Source organism: Perca fluviatilis, chromosome 9 (genome assembly GCF_010015445.1).
Source record: "Perca fluviatilis chromosome 9, GENO_Pfluv_1.0, whole genome shotgun sequence".
NCBI classification, from domain to species: Eukaryota; Metazoa; Chordata; class Actinopteri; order Perciformes; family Percidae; genus Perca; species Perca fluviatilis.
Window position 1 is genome coordinate 17622606 of NC_053120.1, and position 18587 is coordinate 17641192.

The 18587-nt window shown below is 39.7% G+C and overlaps 1 long non-coding RNA gene across 2 annotated transcripts; it reads left to right on the plus strand.

Moving 5' to 3' along the window:
- The first annotated feature begins 378 nt into the window (after positions 1 to 378).
- LOC120564955 lies at positions 379 to 14115 on the plus strand. Of its 2 annotated transcripts, XR_005640171.1 has the most exons (3): positions 379 to 646; positions 3595 to 3673; positions 13693 to 14115. It is a non-coding gene; the product is annotated as an uncharacterized LOC120564955 (long non-coding RNA). The 2 variants fall into 2 exon arrangements; XR_005640170.1 differs by lacking the exon at positions 3595 to 3673.
- Positions 14116 to 18587: the final 4472 nt, after the last annotated feature.

Below are 18587 nucleotides of genomic sequence, written 5' to 3' on the forward strand. Positions count from 1 at the left end.
TTGTTTAAATACTCAATGATTTAATGTTTTTGCACTTTACTTCTCATATACCACACTACCAAAATTACCTGTCTTAATAAGTAATTTGGTCTCATATTCTCCTATTTCTGTTTTGACCCTTATTTTAGGATTGTTCACACAATAGATTGCATTTGGTAAAAACTATATTTCTATACAAATACGCTTACACAGTCTATGACTTTATTTCTACATAAACCACATAGGATGTGTGTCACCTTTCTCTAGTCATTTGCTGCATGTCCTTGCCATGTTAAATGCAAAAAGAGAGAGAACATCAGATATCAGCGCGGCTGCATCCTCCCTACACCAGATCCAGCCAGATCCACAGATAGACGTGAGGCTGACGGAGAGAGTATACAGCCCAGACAGGATATTAGAATGGACGTTTCCTTCTTCAGTACGCCACAGGCAGGGCCCTCTCCCACTTGTCTTCTCTGTAGAAAGACACAGAGAAAAGATAAAGATGTGAGCGGAGCTGACAGGCTGCTGGAGCCACGGTCTCCTTCGCTGTTTGCATCTTGAGTCGGTTTCTGATTTGATTCTGAGAGGATGATTGTGACGGGGGCTTTTTTATTATGCGGACAACAGATGGCAAGGGATGATGCTGATCTCTATGTCCGAGATGGTAGGAATCCGAGTTTTTCTGTGGCCTATTTGTCTCGTTTTAATTTAACCTTTATTTAACCATGTAGCCCCAGTGAGATAAGAAATCTTTCTATTCTAGGAGACAGGTTCAAGAGAGTCACATCATGATACATTTATGGCTGTAGAAAAACAACAAGAGACAAAATGAAAAAGCATATTTCAAACAATGCCACTTGAGAGGAAATAGGAAAGGCAAAATCTCCAACACGGCGCAAGGGTTAAGGATGTCACTGTTCTTGGAGCGTCTAATATCTACGGACATTGTTTATCTGAGATTTATACACGAGGACTGGATTTACTGAGGCTGCTGTGGCAGTTTTTTTTTCTAGATGTGACTCATTTTGTCACACGTGCACTGTATCTGAAAACCGTGTCAAAATCAGTGTTTGCGGGCCGCTTTAGAAAGCATTTGCAAAGAGCTCTGTCTGTTTTGACAATAATTTAACCCCAAGTTGTTAAAATATATCCATCGGTTTTTGTCCAAATGTATAGATTAATCTTACCTGTTATGCCAACCATCAGTTTTACTGCAGGTTGACATTATAAAAACATCACCAAAATACTTATTGAATTTTTCCTTTAAAAAAAAATTGAAACAGCAACATTTTCAACTTTGCAGTCTTCAGTCTTTGTGACTTTAAAAAAAATTTTTTCAACATTTCATAGGATGGGTTTATTTCTCCAGACCTCTTCACCCCTGTATTTAACCACGTGGTAGAACAGCATGACTATGTCTAACAATGTATATAAGCACAGTGTAAGCCATTTAAAATTTTAAGAACAAAGTAAATTTGTGTCATTGCTGAGAGAGGCTGCATGTTTATAACCGCCAGTAACCTGACAGATACATTGAAGAAACCAGTTCAACGATATGATGAACTTTGCATGCTTTAACTGACTGCAACTGTATTTAGGTAAAAGTGTGTTTGTGCATGCCAGTGCATTCATGCGTCTGATTAAGTGTTTGTGCATGCCTGTGGATGGGCATTCCATATGTGCGAAATTGTGTGCATGCTTATTCCATAATCCATCACACACGACCTACTGTCCCTACAAAGTTCTGTACTCTCTGCAGTGGTACTTCTTATGTCACCATAAACTTTAAATTTCACTCTCAACACGTTTAACCACAATTTTTAGGATGTAAATGAGTGACTCTCACCTCCATCACCACCAGCACAAACTCTCACCATCTCCTTCAGCTACTGAAGACGTCCTAATAAACCAGACCGATCGACACTACCACTCACTGTAACCATGTTTTATCCAGATCAGCTTTATTTTAAACTGACCTCATTAAAATGTAAAAGTGGATCCATATGGGCTTGTCGTGCCTGTGCATGTGAACTGACACATAATTTACATAGATAACAAGCAGCCGAGTGTGAATAAAATGTGTGAACCGTTACAAGACCGGCGACATCCTGCAACATATGTCCTGATCGGGACGGCCGTTGGGTCCTCACCACCCCACCCCATTTAGGCCTTGAGCAGAACATCTCAGCTGAACCAGATGTATGCTTCTTTTTTTTTTACTGTATGATAAAAAAAACAATATTTAAACACGCCAGTTTTGTGGGCACGGCATATGCTGCATGGCACTTTGTGTGGCGGTGGAATGCCAGGAATGGTTTTAGCAAGCTGTAAATCTGGAGTTGAGCTACACTGGATTGGGTTAGCCAGGAAATAATATACATATGGGATTACTATCTGTCGGATATGGCATAGACTAAAGTGCATAAGTATAAACAGGGTGGACATAGGTTAGACGAGAGTATGACTTTATCGAAGACCATATAGCATCTGGCCATTTCTTTATTTGTCTCTCTCTTGCTCCCTCTTTATCCCTAACCCCCAAATGCTATGTATGTGGATTGGTAATTGCCTGATACACTGGGAATTTAATGAGAAAATGTCTGGCAAAGGCAATCACCAGTTCCAGGCTATTTGCTTTCAGCACAGATTATTTCAGTGAGTGAGTGCACAAAATTGGATCATTTGGGAGTTAGTTTTATATTGTGAGAATGACAGAGAGCATTAGAACGAGTTGGCATGATGCTTTATATTCAACTATTTCATTTATTAATCCCGGTTAGTCCGAGTCCTTTCCATAGGTTAAGGTAAAACATAGGCAGACAATTTAAGAGAAAATTTTAAAGAAGTTGATGAATAGAAACGGTGAAAGAAACTCAGAGAGAGAGAAAGAAATAGAGAGTAAAAAAAGGAATGGATTACCAAAATGTTTTTTTTTTTCTTTTATTATGTATTTGTTCAATCTTTATTTGTGGATACTTGCCCTGAGGTTGCCTTTAAAGCACACATTTGTTTCAAAAGCACAGCATTTCAAATAAAGTTATGGACAATTTAAAAGTGAGGTGAGAAAGAGCAGTAGGAATGAGAAACAAGCAGCAAGAAAAAAAGGGGGAGACAGTTTTACAAATGAGATGATATTTGTTTTGAGCTGATAATAATGATGACAGTGATGAATGTCAAATGGCTGGCATTAGTCAGTGTCTGGCTGTGGTTGTACTCGGCAACTCCTAGGTGTGAATGTGTGATACCCTTTGTGTGAAGCAGGTCATTCTTTTTAAATGTGTACATGCAAAGTTAACTGTAATGGGTTGATAACATTTTAAAGAAAAATAAAAAAACACTGGGAAGTAATTAATCAAGCACAAATATTGATGCAGACAGGTTTTTCACCATGACTTAAAAACACCACAACTCTAAAATCAAGGGAGCTTAAAGCCTTCCTCATATCAGGTTCCACAAGAAAAGGCATTTGTGTGGTTGGTTGGTGCGGTATGGTTCCTACTTCCTATATACAGTACTTTGAACATATGGGCCAGACTGAGTAGACAGAGCCAGTCTATTCAATGCCAGCAGTGCTGTACATAAACTCCAAACCCTGTCGATCTTTCCATTCAGAGAAGTGCTGGAAGCATTCCCAGAGTTACGGCAGGCTGAGGCTGCTGGTGATGACATCACCCTGAGACGACCTAATTGGGTATCTGTCATGACATTACAGTTAAATCCCCCTTAAATATAAAGCTTTGACTTTGAATCTTGCTGTGAATTATGGTCTCGAGGAAAATGCCTTTTGGGATTTTTTTTTTATTAACTGTGTCAGAGGACGTATAAAAAAATAGGGAGGGGGTTTCTGCGGATGGAAAGGTGGTGGATCTGTGAATGGGTAATCACATCTGCAATACTGGCCCAGCCACCTAATACTCACAGCAGGGTCCAAGGTAAACAAAGCTGTGAAATGTCCTGAGCGACTGCACAAATGATAAATTTGTATGGGTGCAGAGGGTGCGTCTGTCTGTCTGTCTGTCTGTCTGTCTGTCTGTCTGTCTGTCAGCAATAGTATGCAGTGACTGTGTACGAATGAAAGATGGCAGCAAATCAAGATGGATGACAAAAAGAATGACAACATGCATGCTTTGTAGGTATTGTAGATTTGACTTCATCCATCCGTCCACATATACTCTCAATTTGGACAAGCTGTTTTGTTTGGAGCATTTTGCTGCTTAGAAGTGTGTGAAACATTATGAGACAGAATTCATTCATGTGAGGGGAATACAATGTTCTATTTTTAAATCTGTAGAATTGGCCTTCTGTGTTTGGTGGAGGTAAGAAGTACTAAGCCATATTATATTAAGTGTTACCTCCCCTCAGGAGAGAAAGTTATTTTTAAGCGCAAAAAAGATGACTTCAAGTAAATGTGAATCAGACTGTATATGGAGTTTTATTCCTATCTTTATTCAAGCAAAATTTGAATAGCACAAGTAAAGTTTTGATATATTTGAGTGATATATTTTGGACTCGTCACACTAATCTCTTTCCAGAACTCAAGCCAAGAAAACTTCTCTTGTCACTCTTAATGTTATGCATTTTCCTAGCTAAAGAACTACAGTGTAGATTTAGATAGCTACTGTTGTGTGTCAAACAATGTTTGAAGTCAGCCCAGCCCTTGAGACAGTCATGTTGACATTCAACCATCAGATTGAACCATCAGGTTGAATTTCAGTGTTGTATTTGCTGTATATCCTCTTACGCTTTACAGTAAACCCAATAATAACCGACCCCTTCTTAATTTTAACCTCCCCTGTCATCTATTTTTAACTATAGCCCCAATCATAAAATCCATACCATTGCTACAGTATAATAAAGTTTTCACATTTTTCTAAATATAATTTAAAAATTCAGTAGTCTTTTTACTATCAAACTATATATAAAAGTATATGGATCAGAATTATCAATGTAATGCAAACAAAGTGTGACAAACCCTGACTGTTCAAACAAAGTATTTCTGTCGAAGCTTTTCTCGCTCATATTATTGGCGGAAATCATTTTGCAATAGTTTTTACCAAAATATTAAGTTCTGTCACAGGCAGATTCAAAACAATTTGACAAGCTGTTCTTGTTCTGCATGTATGACACCAGGCAGTTGCTAGAAAAAGTGTATGTGTTTTATTTTTTGGTCGACATTCCTACTCCTCACAGTTTAAAATATTGTTTCACTGCGCACTAACTGCGTTTGTCTGCAGACTTGAACTCAGATCTTTGTTCTTGAAATAAAGATCTCATATCGCATCATCTCAATCTCCAATAATTAATTGATCAATCCTTGCCATCTGTTTTTACAACAGCTGCAATAGAAATGTACTCATTTACTGTATTGCTGACAACTGTGGAATGCAGCCACACTGATGGCCATAGTTTTAATGGGTCAATAGTGCAAGAAACAGAAACAACCAGACAGCCAGTTTATCTCAATTATTTAAAACATTGGTGAAATTTGTAGGTAAACTGTGCACATGTTAAAGATCCCATAGCATGAAAATTTCACTTTATGAGATTTTTTAACATTAATATGAGTTCCCCCAGCCTGCCTATGGTCCCCCAGTGGCTAGAAATGGCGATAGGTGTAAACCGAGCCCTGGGTATCCTGCTCTGCCTTTGAGAAAATGAAAGCTCAGATGGGCCGATCTGGAATCTTGCTCCTTATGAGGTCATAAGGAGCAAGGTTACCTCCCCTTTCTCTGCTTTGCCCTCGAGAGAATTTTGAAAAAACCCAGCTTCCATTGAAAAAAACATTTTTAAAAAAAAATTTACCCCCCCCCCCCCTTCTAGAAAAAAAAAGACCTTTAAAAAAGGCACCTTCTTTCTTCCCTTTCTCTCCTCTTCAATAGCATTTAAAGCTATAGACACAGAAATGGCACATTCTAAAGAAAGCTCATTATTGGACTGGCTCTAGTGGCTGTAATTCTGCACCAAGGCTGAATTTTGAGAGACTTCAGATACAGTATTAGGGGACCACTGAGGCCTATATAAAAGCATCCAAAAAGCAGCATGTCATGGGACCTTTAAACACCTGTCTGATTGTTTGTGTGGTTGCCCTCTGTATTGAATCATGTTCGCCGAACCATCCTCAAAGATTTGTTTCTGCCGTGCCTATTGGCACTTATATGGTCATGATCAGGCTTTTAATAAGACCTGGCAATAATCTACCTTGCCAAAAAATGTCAACACAAACTTGCAGACTGTCACCCTAGTAAATAAGTCAGGCAGAACATAAAGTCTAAGGCAAGTGTTTGCCTAATCCGTTCTGTCATTTTTTTGTTGCCAAAGTGTGGAGATCTCCTGGAGGGGATTCAAGGCAGGTGTAGGAACATTGACTTTGTCATTGCTTTTACTTGTGTTCTTCTTGTCAAGAGGTGTTGAATACTCTCTGCATGTGTGCCTGAGAGTGAGAGTAGTGGAGGAAGCCAAGGAGGTTTTTTTTTCCCACTCAGACATCACAGACACCCAAAGCACCTAGCGGACACATCAGCTCTGTCCATTTCAATAATGTCAGACACAAACAGAGATTGACTGGCCAAGAAGATATTCAGTTTGACCACTGAAATATGCAGATATATTCCCATGCCATAAAATAGTTCCATCTGGATCTCGCAAATATCCACCAAAGTTTCTGACACTGAATAGTTGTTAATAGAAACAGCTTGAACCAACAATGAAAGCTAAAGCAGCATCCACGCTCTTCCATAGCTGTGACTTGTCAGACCAGGACCTAAATATTACCTTTACAATATCCTGGTAACAAACAGTTTAACATTCTATTAGCATTTTATGTTTCCGTGCTTCCAATGCTTTGTTCGAAACAAGATAGGCGTGTTTATCCTGCCACCCAATGCACATGGGAGAAATGTCCTCTGCTGACAGCTGTATAATTATTACAGAAAATCCTTCAGAGTCTCTGCTCAGCTCTTCCAGTATGACCAGCACCACAGGAGCAATATTTTCAGGGTACTACCACACTTCTCACTGTTATTTTTTAATGCCAGGACTGAATCCTCTTTTGAGTTTCACATGTTGAACCAATGCATTTCAGGATGTTTCCCAACCAAATCTGTCAAAGCCGTTTTTGAATTCTGGTGTGGTCCAGAGTAAAAGCCTGAAAATAAAAGTATATCAGGGGCTAATTTCTTATTGTATGTATTTACTTGCTAATACAGTACCTTTATTGTACAGCAGTTTTACAGTGCTTTCCTTTAAATGTTACAACATTCTGATAGGGCGTGAGTGCTAATAACATTAAAAACAAATTGTACGAGATATCATTTGACATAAGTAGGGATGTTGAAATAGGCTCACCTTAATGAAAGCCAGCAAAGCACAAAACACTCTTCTTATATCTCCCTGTGGTATTTCCACTTAAGAAATATGCCTTCTTTGAAGCTACTGCAGCAGATTAAATGACTTATGATGCAGTGACATGTGCTGTACTTGAGTGCTGGCTATGGGAGATATACACTCACCTAAAGGATTATTAGGAACACCTTACTAATGCCGTGTTTGACCCCCTTTTGCCTTCAAAACTGCCTTAATTCTTCGTGGCATTGATTCAACAAGGTGCTGGAAGCATTCTTTAGAAATGATGGCCCATATTGAGAGGATAGCATCTTGCAGTTGACGGAGATTTGTGGGATGCACATCCAGGGCACGAAGCTCCCGTTCCACTACATCCCAAACATGTTCTATTGGGTTGAGATCTGGTGACTGTGGGGGCCATTCTTAGTACAGTGAACTCATTGTCATGTTCAAGAAACCAATTTGAAATGATTCAAGCTTTGTGACATGGTGCATTATCCTGCTGGAAGTAGCCACCAGAGGATGGGTACATGGTGGTCATAAAGGGATGGACATGGTCAGAAACAATGCTCAGGTAGGCTGTGGCATTTAAACGATGCCCAATTGGTACTAAGGGGCCTAAAGTGTGCCAAGAAAACATCCCCCACACCATTACACCACCACCAGCAGCCTGCCCAGTGGTAACAAGGCATGACGGATCCATGTTCTCATATTGTTTACGCCAAATTCTGAGTCTACTATCTGAATGTCTCAACAGAAATCGAGACTCATCAGACCAGACAACATTTTTATAGTCTTCAACTGTCCAATTTTGGTGAGCTTGTGCAAATTATAGCCTCATTTTCCTATTTTTAGTGGAGATGAGTGGTACCCGGTGGGGTCTTCTGCTGGTGTAGCCCATCCGCCTCAAGGTTGTGCGTGTTGTGGCTTCACAAATGCTTTGCTGCATACCTTGGTTGTAACAAGTGGTTATTTGAGTCAAAGTTGATCTTCTATCAGCTTGAATCAGTCGGCCCATTCTCCTCTGACCTCTAGCATCAACAAGGCATTTTGGCCCCCCAGGACTGCAGCATCCTGGATGTTTTGACTTTTTCAGACCATTCTTTGTAAACCCTAGAAATGGTTGTGTGTGAAAATCACAGTAACAGAGCAGATTGTGAAATACTCAAACCAGCCCGTCTGGCACCAACAACCATGCCACGCTCAAAGTTGCTTAGATCACCTTTCTTTCCCATTCTGACATTCAGTTTGGAGTTCAGGAGATTGTCTAGACCTGGACGACACCCCTACATTTATTGAAGCAGCTGCAATGTGATTGGTTGATTAGATAATCGCATTAACAAGAAATCTTCATAAGTCTTCAAATAAAGGGTCACTGCAGCAGATTTCCACCTCAATGCCAAGGATCCTTTTTGTCTGTCAAGGCCACAATTTTGCTGTACCTTTAAATGTACTTTCATACTTGGTTAAGAAGACATGTGTGTGGGGGGCACCGTTGTGTTGATTGAGTCACATCCAGCAGTGCTGCTGTGGGTGCAAAACAGCCTTCGGTATTAGCATGTATAAACAGGCTTATAAATGGAGCACTATTTGGCTGTTCATTTTCATCCTCTTAACAGTAAACAAGGCGGAACAGGCCCTGACACCCTCAAATAAATGGAGACCAACACACGCAAATTCAGCTGCAGCAGGGAACCATGGAGGGTTGTTTGAGTTAAGGTCAATCCTGTTTAGATTGCATTGGTCGTGGGCCGATTTCTTTTGCGTTTTGTTTGTTGAGCTTTTCTGCGAGGCAAATCATATATTCATGTATTCTGAAATCTGATGTTGTAATGAATGTGACTGTGTTCGCTTGCGTAGGGCTGTTTTTATGGTGAAGTGTGTGTGCATTTGGAGCGTGTGTGTGTGTGTGTGTGTGTGTGTGGGGGGGGGGGTTACAAAGGATTCAGCACAGTGGAGGCACTCACATATAAATAGACGTATTCTGGCAGAGGCTCATGGGTGAAAATATACAATGTACTGTATATCTAAATTTATGGGGACATATATGTGGATAGGATTGGTTCTGTCATACACCAGTGTAAGTCTTCAGAGTGTCTATTTTTTGTTATGTATTAAATCCTGAGCTTTGGCTTGGGGTCAATCTGGGGATTTTAAGACTTGCTCAAGAAACTAACAGCTGTTCCAAGTGTCAGTTGATCTTACATTAACCATATTGAGGCTGTTCTAACGATTTCATCAGTATTCTATATTCTTCAGTAGGTCGCGCAGCTGTTAAAACAAGAACTTTTATTTGACATGCATCTCAATTGAGATCGCAGCAGGTCCCGAGCCATTGGGTATCCCACTGTTAACTGAATGAGTTACATTAAAACCACTGGCAGCTGTTTCCAGAAAGCAAACTCAGACAAGCTGAGTTTATGCCACCTACCCTGCACAAAATGTCAACAAGCCTAACTAAAAGAGCTGGTTAAGAAAGTTGCGCATCTAACAAAAGACCCAGTTAAAAAGCAACTGAATGTTGGACTTAGATACATCAGGTGATGTTCAGTGACAGCTGGACATGCGGTTTAGCAATCACTGTTACTGTTAGTTTTGAACAAAATCTAGCTCAGCAGCAGTGTCTTAAAGCTGTGAAAAAAATAAATATATAATGCAGCTTTAAATTTACACACTTGAACAAAGTAAAGAAGCAGATCTCTGGTCTCGCAGCTGTAATATACACTCACCTAAAGGATTATTAGGAAAACCTGTTAAATTTCACATTAATGAAATTATCTAATCAACCAATCACATGGCAACTGCTTTAATGCATTTAGGGGTGTCGTCCAGGTCTAGACAATCTCCTGATATCCAAACTGAATGTCAGAATGGGAAAGAAAGGTGATCTAAGTAACTTTGAGCGTGGCATGGTTGTTGGTGCCAGACGGGCTGGTCTGAGTATTTCACAATCTGCTCAGTTACTGGGATTTTCACGCACAACCATTTCTAGGGTTTACAAAGAACGGTCTGAAAAAGGAAAAACATCCAGTATACTGCAGTCCTGGGGGGCCAAAATGCCTTGTTGATGCTAGAGGTAAGAGGAGAATGGGCCGAGTGATTCAAGCTGAGAGAAGATCAACTTTGACTCAAATAACCACTTGTTACAACCGAGGTATGCAGTAAAGCATTTGTGAAGTCACAACACACACAACCTTGAGGCGGATGGGCTACACGAGCAGAAGGCCCCACCAGGTACCACTCACCTCCACTAAAAATTGGGAAATAAGTCTACAATTTGCACAAGCACACCAAAATTGGACTGTAAAAATGTTGCCTGGTCTGATAAGTCTCGATTTTTGTTGAGACATTCAGATGGTAGACTCAGAATTTGGCGTAAACAGAATGAGAACATGTATCCGTCATGCCTTGTTACCACTGGGCAGGCTGGTGGTGGTGGTGTAATGGTGTGGGGGATCCCTTTCGCCTTCAGAACTGCCTTAATTCTTTGTGTCATTGATTCAACAAGGTGCTAGAAGCATTCTTTAGAAATGTTGGCCTATATTGATAGGATAGGATCAAACACGGTATTAGTATGGTGTTCCTGATAATCCTAATAATAAAGGTGAGTGTACAGTAACTGTGGACATAAGAGAGGCATCCTGTAGCAGATATAATGAAGCAGTTGAGCACCGTGCTTCAAGTCTAGTAAAAGTATTGTCATGAAAACTAATTACAGTAACATGAACAATTAGGCTAGTTGTCTGTACTATTGTTGGATTAATTATAGATAAATTAATCTAAATCATTTAGATCTACATTTAAATGTTATATTATACTAAGGAATTGGACTTTTCCCATGACTGTACAATAGAAAGACTGAATTGCAGTCAGAGACAAAGCAGTATTTTTACAAGCCATTTGACAAATTCATCTGCCACCTTTAAGTGCTTCCAAATTACAGCGTGTCTCTATTGGACGAGGTGTCTTGGTTTGATTTATGCCATATGCAAGGATAATGCGATTGTTAAAATGGTGGACAAGTTATATGTGATCTCCATTCATTAAACACTATCAGTCGTTTCAGAAGAACCCATTTAGATGAGCGCACTGGAGACAATGCAGCATGTCAATGTGATAGGTCCCATCTTGGCTTTTTAGTGCTTCGCTAAAACAAAGACAGGATTAAGAGCATGGATTGAAATGGTAAACCACAGTCAAATACATTTGTTACTCTAACACGGCAGAGTCTCCACACTCCCTGCGGCGACCTGCTCCGAGTTATTTATGATGTTGAAATTAATCTCACTTAGCGCGATGGGCTCTCGAAGAGGGGCCCTCCTTCTGAGTCGGCCGCCGAGCGAGGGATGAGAGGGATTGAGGAGTGGGGAGAGAGCGCAGAGCCACCAAGGACTTATTCAAATCCTCCCTCATAGATTAGCAATCGCAACTTGACAAGCCGCCCTGCAAGTTATTATTTATTTAATTTTTTTGAAAATCGAAGCTGTTTCTTACTAACATGTCAGAGACAGGGGGTAATCCGTTTGGAATTTACGAGTGATGAGACAGGAGACAAACTTGCTTGCGTGTCACAGAGTACAGAGGATGCAGGAAGTAGAATATGCAAATGAGGTCTGCAGGCTTTAAAGCAGCTGTCTGTTTGATTGCCACTCTCTGGCATTGTTTGCCTGTGATGGATAGAGGCTTTCATTGCAGGGGCCCATTAGAGTACAAATATTATGATTTATGATTACTCATGATCTTTGGTTGTGAATTGATGTAAGGCTCTTTAAACATATGGTGTGGTATTGTTCAGATATGTATATATGGATGTAAATATAGACTATTTTATTTAAAAAACAGTTCACAAAGTCTGCATGTCAACAAAGGGTCCAACAAAGATTTAATGAGGGTAGTGATATTAAAAGCTTCAGTAAATTAAAGGGTTAATGAAAAATGCAAAAAGAGCAACTCACGACCAGGACAGCATCACATTGAACACACTCTGCATAGTCTTTTCTCTCCTGACTTAGACTTAATCTATTAAGATAATCTTCCTGCTCAAACAAACAGAATGGGACAAGGACTGTCTGAGGGAATAAACACAGCTCCTTTGTTGCAGCTTCCTCACTAGTGATAGACAGTAGACAGTGTTTTAAACAGACAAACAAAGCGTGCAAGTGTAAATACCAGTCACCACTGGCGCCTTTTACTGCAGATTGTAATAGAATAAGTTAATTGTAATTTATAACAAATGAAAAAATATGCAAGCTTACAGTGACACCAAGTTAAGTTAATTTATGTTAATGAATGTATGCAACTGTGTGTAAAATGTATTATTCTAGTCAAGTTTGTTTTAACTTTAACTTGATGTAAAGTAAAACTGAGGCTGTATAAATTATATAAGTAAAAGTAAAAGGTTGCTTATTTTATAAACACAATGGCATTGAACACTATTAGGATGATGAGCCTCCCAATTGTTATGTATGCAATTCAAACACTCTAAAAGCAGTGTGTATTAAAAAAGAAACAAAATTACAGAATTTAGTCAAATGTGGCAAATGGGGCCAAAAAAGTTGAAAGCGCTCTGCAAATTAAATAAGTTTTCCAGACAAATCATAGTGACAGAATACGTTATATTTAAAGTCACTAAATCAGTTTAGATAGATTTTAATTATATACCTCTAAATTATTTTTGCAGAACAAAGGAATATGCAAAAAAGGTCAAGGTAGGTTGGAAATCGTTTTCATTGCTACACTCACCCTAAAGGGTTTCAATAAACCAACTGGCTCATTATAGCTGGGACCCTCACAGAATATGTTGGCATCATTCGGAGGCCTCAGCTATGTGACATTTATAAATATTTGATAACAGATGAGTGGGCTCTGTGGGATGCCACTCCAAGCACCACTGACAAGTCTGCTAATAAAGCGAGGGCCATAAGCGGCTCCTCTGTTGAAGACCACACTGCTGAGATAGCAGTGAAAACATGCACACCCCTGCTGATGCACACAATTGTGGGCACCCTTGACTCACACAAAATGAGCCACACTCCAACACACACATAAATGCATGTGCACGGCACAGAATACACATGATCAACAAGTGAGGAGAGCTACTGAGAGACCATTCAGCGTGTGTGACCCAGTCAACACAATCAATAACGGTTGAAAAAGAAATTAGATGCTTTGTGACCAATTGTGATTTCAATAATAATACTGTGTGTGAGGAACGCTGTGCCACCGAATGATCTCCGAACATTTGCTGCTACACGAATTCTTGCAAATAAAATATGATTTTGATTGTCACCTTGTGGATAGTCACAGAATCCCCACTGAATAATGCAATGTGTGTGTGTGTGTGTGTGTGTGTATCCATCTTCTTCCCAGGCAGCTGTTAACCTTCCAGGATTCAATGAGAAACAGGTGGTGGGCCCAAACACGTGCTCTTGGCTCGGAGGAAACACCAAAACAGTGTAATAGCTGACATGTTGCTAATAATGCACTAAACATTGCCTGATGGGGTGATTAAATGTGTTTTGTGTACAGTAATGTATATTTCATTTACTGTCACGTTACACATGAGTAAAAATCTAGCAGTCCTACTGTATGCAGCAGTTGTATGCAAAAGCTTCATTTTTTTCCTTTTGAGTTGCTGTCTCCTCTGCTCTACTTTACCAAGCAAGTATTTTGACATTGAATACATAGTTGTTGAAACAAGCTCATAGTTATACAACACCGTGCTCATATGTTGACACTTGTGTAAATATAGCAACAGAATAAAAACTGCAGCAACATTTGCTGTCATCCATACCTTCTCATTTTATCATTTTGTGAAAGCAAGGCCTACATATCTTGATTCAATTTGTTGAAAACAGTTTGCAGATAAAGATTCTTTAACAAAGTACAATGGTACATTGTAAAATGTTAGCTCTTGAGTTGATTTCCAACTTTTACCACCTGCATGTCACCATAATGTTACAGGGTGCAGTTTGATTCTCATTATTTCTCTCCTTGTTATTTCTTTCTGCTTTCATTTTTCCGCTTCTTTTATTTCCCCCTCCTCTTATCAGCCTATTCATCTGTGATTACTCTTCCTTTGTTCTTGCTCACTTGTCTCAATTTCCTTCCTTCCATTCCTCCATCCCCCTCTCTTTCTGTCCATCTGTATATGTTGCTTTCTCTATGTTGGCACGTGCATCGCTGTTCCCCTGTTGGTTCTTGGCCAGCTCCCCCACTCTTCTGTTCTCGCTCTTTTTCACCCACCCCCACCTTCCTCCTCCTCTTCTTCTTCCCATTTTGCATGTGTGCCAGGGTCCGGGGGGCTCGGCAGAGTGTACAGCCCAGTGGCCTAAAAGTGAATACTTACGTAATTGCCAACTGTCTCCAATCATTAGGGGCAGCCCTTAAAAAAGACATGCTTCGCCGACAGCTGCGTCCCCTCGCCTTTGCCAGCCTTTCAGATCGCATTTGCTTTAAAGGGCTCGCCTGCATCATATTTAACCCCAGAGCACCGTGTGCACCGTGGATGATGGGGGAAACAGATAGAGGATACACAATTTATGCAGAGTTATACAACATGAAGTATGAAAACAGACGTTCTCTGGATGTAACATTCACTAAGGTTGTTTGTGTCTAAAATAACGGGTTTTGTGACCTGACTTCATAAACACTGGGTCAATCACTGCACAGTAATTAATTAATTAATTAAGCTATTTGGACTGATCATGGACCAGGCCAGATGTTCTGATTGAATCATGTTGTGGTCAGGTGTAACTAATTGAACAAGCAAAGTTGAAACCAGTAAAATGCAGTATAATTTCACTGGTTTTAAGGATGCCTATCACACAAAGCCATCACCATCACACTGGTATAGATTAAGTAAAATCCATAAACCAATGAAAGTTGTAAATATTTACACTGGGGCAATGTTACTGAGGTTCATTTGACATTTGACTCCAACCTACTTGCCAGAACTGATTGTCTCTATTAGGTGGCTAACTTTCTTATAAGACAAAGTGACTGCTACTGAGCCTGTAAGGGGACAAGGGGAAAAGAATAAATAGATAGATAATACAGCCGCTAAGTGAAGGTCCGTCTCCAGAGCTGCTGTTGGCTAAACTCCTGGCGAAATAGTCTCTTAGAGGCGCAGAGTGAGGTGAAGAGCCCATGGGGGGAGCTAGCTATCTAATTTCTTTCTCACTTGTGGTCTGAGAAACAGTAAATTTAAATAAATTCAGTGCCCCATGTTGCTATTTTCCAAGCAAGCATTTCTGTGGGAAATGAAACTAAAGTGAACTCACCTAAATTATAATTGTCATTGTGTTATAAAACATATAGTACAGTTTATCAAGTTTGACACAAGATCTACTGGATGTTTAAAACATTTATGTTTTAACTTTAAAATTTTCCGTCCCAACTTGGGATTGATTGACAGTCAAAACTTGACCATTTATTTTCTCCTATGGTAGATTTAAGATAGATTTAATACAGGTAAGATTATGTCAACATAATTGTTGTTTTATTTTGATTAAAATGACAAGGTGTTCAAATGTTATAGTGTGTTGCCCATTAAGCTTGGCATATGGATAGAAATAGTACAGTATCATGTTTCAGTGTTTCAAAAAGAAAGGAAAATAGATGGAAAATAAACTGAGATCTGAGGATAAACCAGAAGTGTTATCTTCTGGCACAGATGTGCTGCACTTATGTTTCTTGCCTCTCATGTCATTTCATTATCCTTGTTATATGTTAAAGGTATTTGCAAAATGGAGTGAACTCAAACTATTTTCAAAAAGTACCTGCTAATAAAAAGCACTATTCTCAGACTAAAGGAATTTGGGCTTTTCAGAAGAAGTGATGTGCAAGTTAGTGTGTCAAGCTGAGGGCTTGTCTAAATGGTCCCCTAACAGAAGCTCAGAGGGCCATGAATCAACCATGAAGGATAATCAAATCAAATGCAAATGTGGTTTGTGTGATTTTTTTCTGTTGCTGGTGCTTGATGCCCTGAGGGGCCCTGTCAGTTGTGGTACATAATGAGGGGTCACGCTTGAGGGGCCCTTTGTAAACATTGTGAGTGGGACAAGATTGTGGAATTAGTCCAAGACAAAGGGAGTTGTGAGCAAGAAGCACGCAGACACACACACGCACACACACACGCACGCACGCCACACACACACACACACACACACACACACACACACACACACCTTTGTCCTTCTCATCCTTCATCCTTGTGCAAACCCCGTTTTATTTCTGAGACTGTGTGCGTGCGTGCATGCTTGTGTGCATGCGTTCGTGCGTGCTTGCATGTGAGGAATCTAGTGAGGGGCCAATGGGGTTAAAACTGCATTTTGATACTCACATGCTGCAGTTGGATCATACTGGAAATCTTGGAAAGGGCTCCAGAAATTGTCCCATTACAGATATATGACTCTTTTTGTAAAGTGATAGCCCTTGCCAATTTCTGTCTGTAACCTATATCCAACTGAAATGACCCGAAGGTCAAACAGACACGCACAGAGCAGCAGTAAAAACATGTGCCAAATCAGTTTTGATACCTTTGTGGCTCTGTCTCACTAAATGGTTGTGCTTTGATGTTTTTGAATACGACAGCATATCCTGTAGCTGTAGAAAAAGTATTTGTGAATGAAAAGCTCCAAAAAGTTCAAAATATGCATTTGTTTACATTTTTTTCTTTTAAAACAGAATTCCGGTTTGTTTATAGCAATAATGTCCTACGTGGTCACTTTGTGAGTGTGATGTTGTGTGGCAAACAGTCTGTATGAATCATTTCTCAATTCAGCATGGAAACAACAAATGCAAGAGGTTTGGTCTCTGATATAATGCTATTTTCTATTCATAAGGAATATTTAGTCAAATAAATTATCAAAATTATTCAGTCTAGATTTAAAAAATATGAAAAGCAGCAGGGAGGGAGCCTCTTTGTAAAATGAGACTCAATATGACACTAACCTTAAAGCGCCCATATTATGCTCATTTTCAGGTTCATAACTGTATTTTGAGGTTGTACCAGAATAGGTTTACATGGTTTAATTTTCAAAAAACACCATATTTTTGTTGTACTGCACAGCTCTCTCTCACTGCTGCAGATCCTCTTTTCACCTGGTTTCTGTTTTAGCTACAGAGTGAGACCTCCTTTCATCTTCTTCTTCTGTACTATCTTTGACTGCACTCGCACATGCTCAGTAGCTCAGATGTAGAGCATGTCAGCTAGCTAACTCTAGAGACAGTAAAAGAAAGCCTGTTTCTTCTTTTGGTCAGTTACAAGGCAGGATTAGCTGGGAGACTTCTAAATGAGGGCGCACATGTAAGTAGTTCTTTTGTAGATTATGGTGAACTTGTGTGTGTTGTAGCAGTGCTTTGCTATTGAGAACGACGTAGCATGCTAGCATTAGCGTTAGCATGCTAATGCTAACGGTTAGCATGCTAACGAGCTAACGGTTGTGGTTAGCCAGCTCATGGTTAGCCAGCTCAAAATCGGCTCGGACTGTGACGTCACAGTCCGAGCCGATTTTGAACAGCTCACTAGGAGACTGAAGGCAGGACACATTCAGAAACCGTATCTCACTCAGAACAGCATGGATGGATTTTTTTCAAAGTTTGTATGTGTGTGGAAGCACCAGAGACACAAAAGAACACCCCAAATCCCAGAAAAAGTGTTTTTTTCATAATATGGGCACTTTAACCAGCACCAAACTGCCAACCTTCCAGCCAGCTGAAGTTACTGTTGCTTCTCTTTGATGGAACAGGGGTGGTGTTATTTTTTGAGGAGAGGATTGTACTGTGACACACCTGCTGAAATGATACTTCAATCTTATCAGAGTTATTGTTTATTTGAACGTTTTCTTCTTTTTTTTGACTCCGTGACATGAGTAGTAGTGTTGTGCTTTGAGAATCAAGGGATTGATGAATCACATTGGTTTCACACAGACAGACATCACTTACAGTAAATGCACAAAGAATGTTGGGAGGGCGTATATTATATAATTAAAATTTACATGATTAAAAATTACAAATTAAAGCAGAAATCTTTCAGAACAGTGCATCCTTATAATCTCAAGTGTTTGCTGAATTGATTTTTATTTTTGTGATATCATCATCAAGATGATGACAAAGATTCAGAAATTATTCACACAGTTTTAAAAACACAAAACACACTATAAGGCTGAGACTTATTTCAACTGTAATCCACCCTCAGACATTTTTTAGGTTTTGGAAGTCACATCTGAGGGGACTTGTGGTATCCATATTAGTGGCTGGGT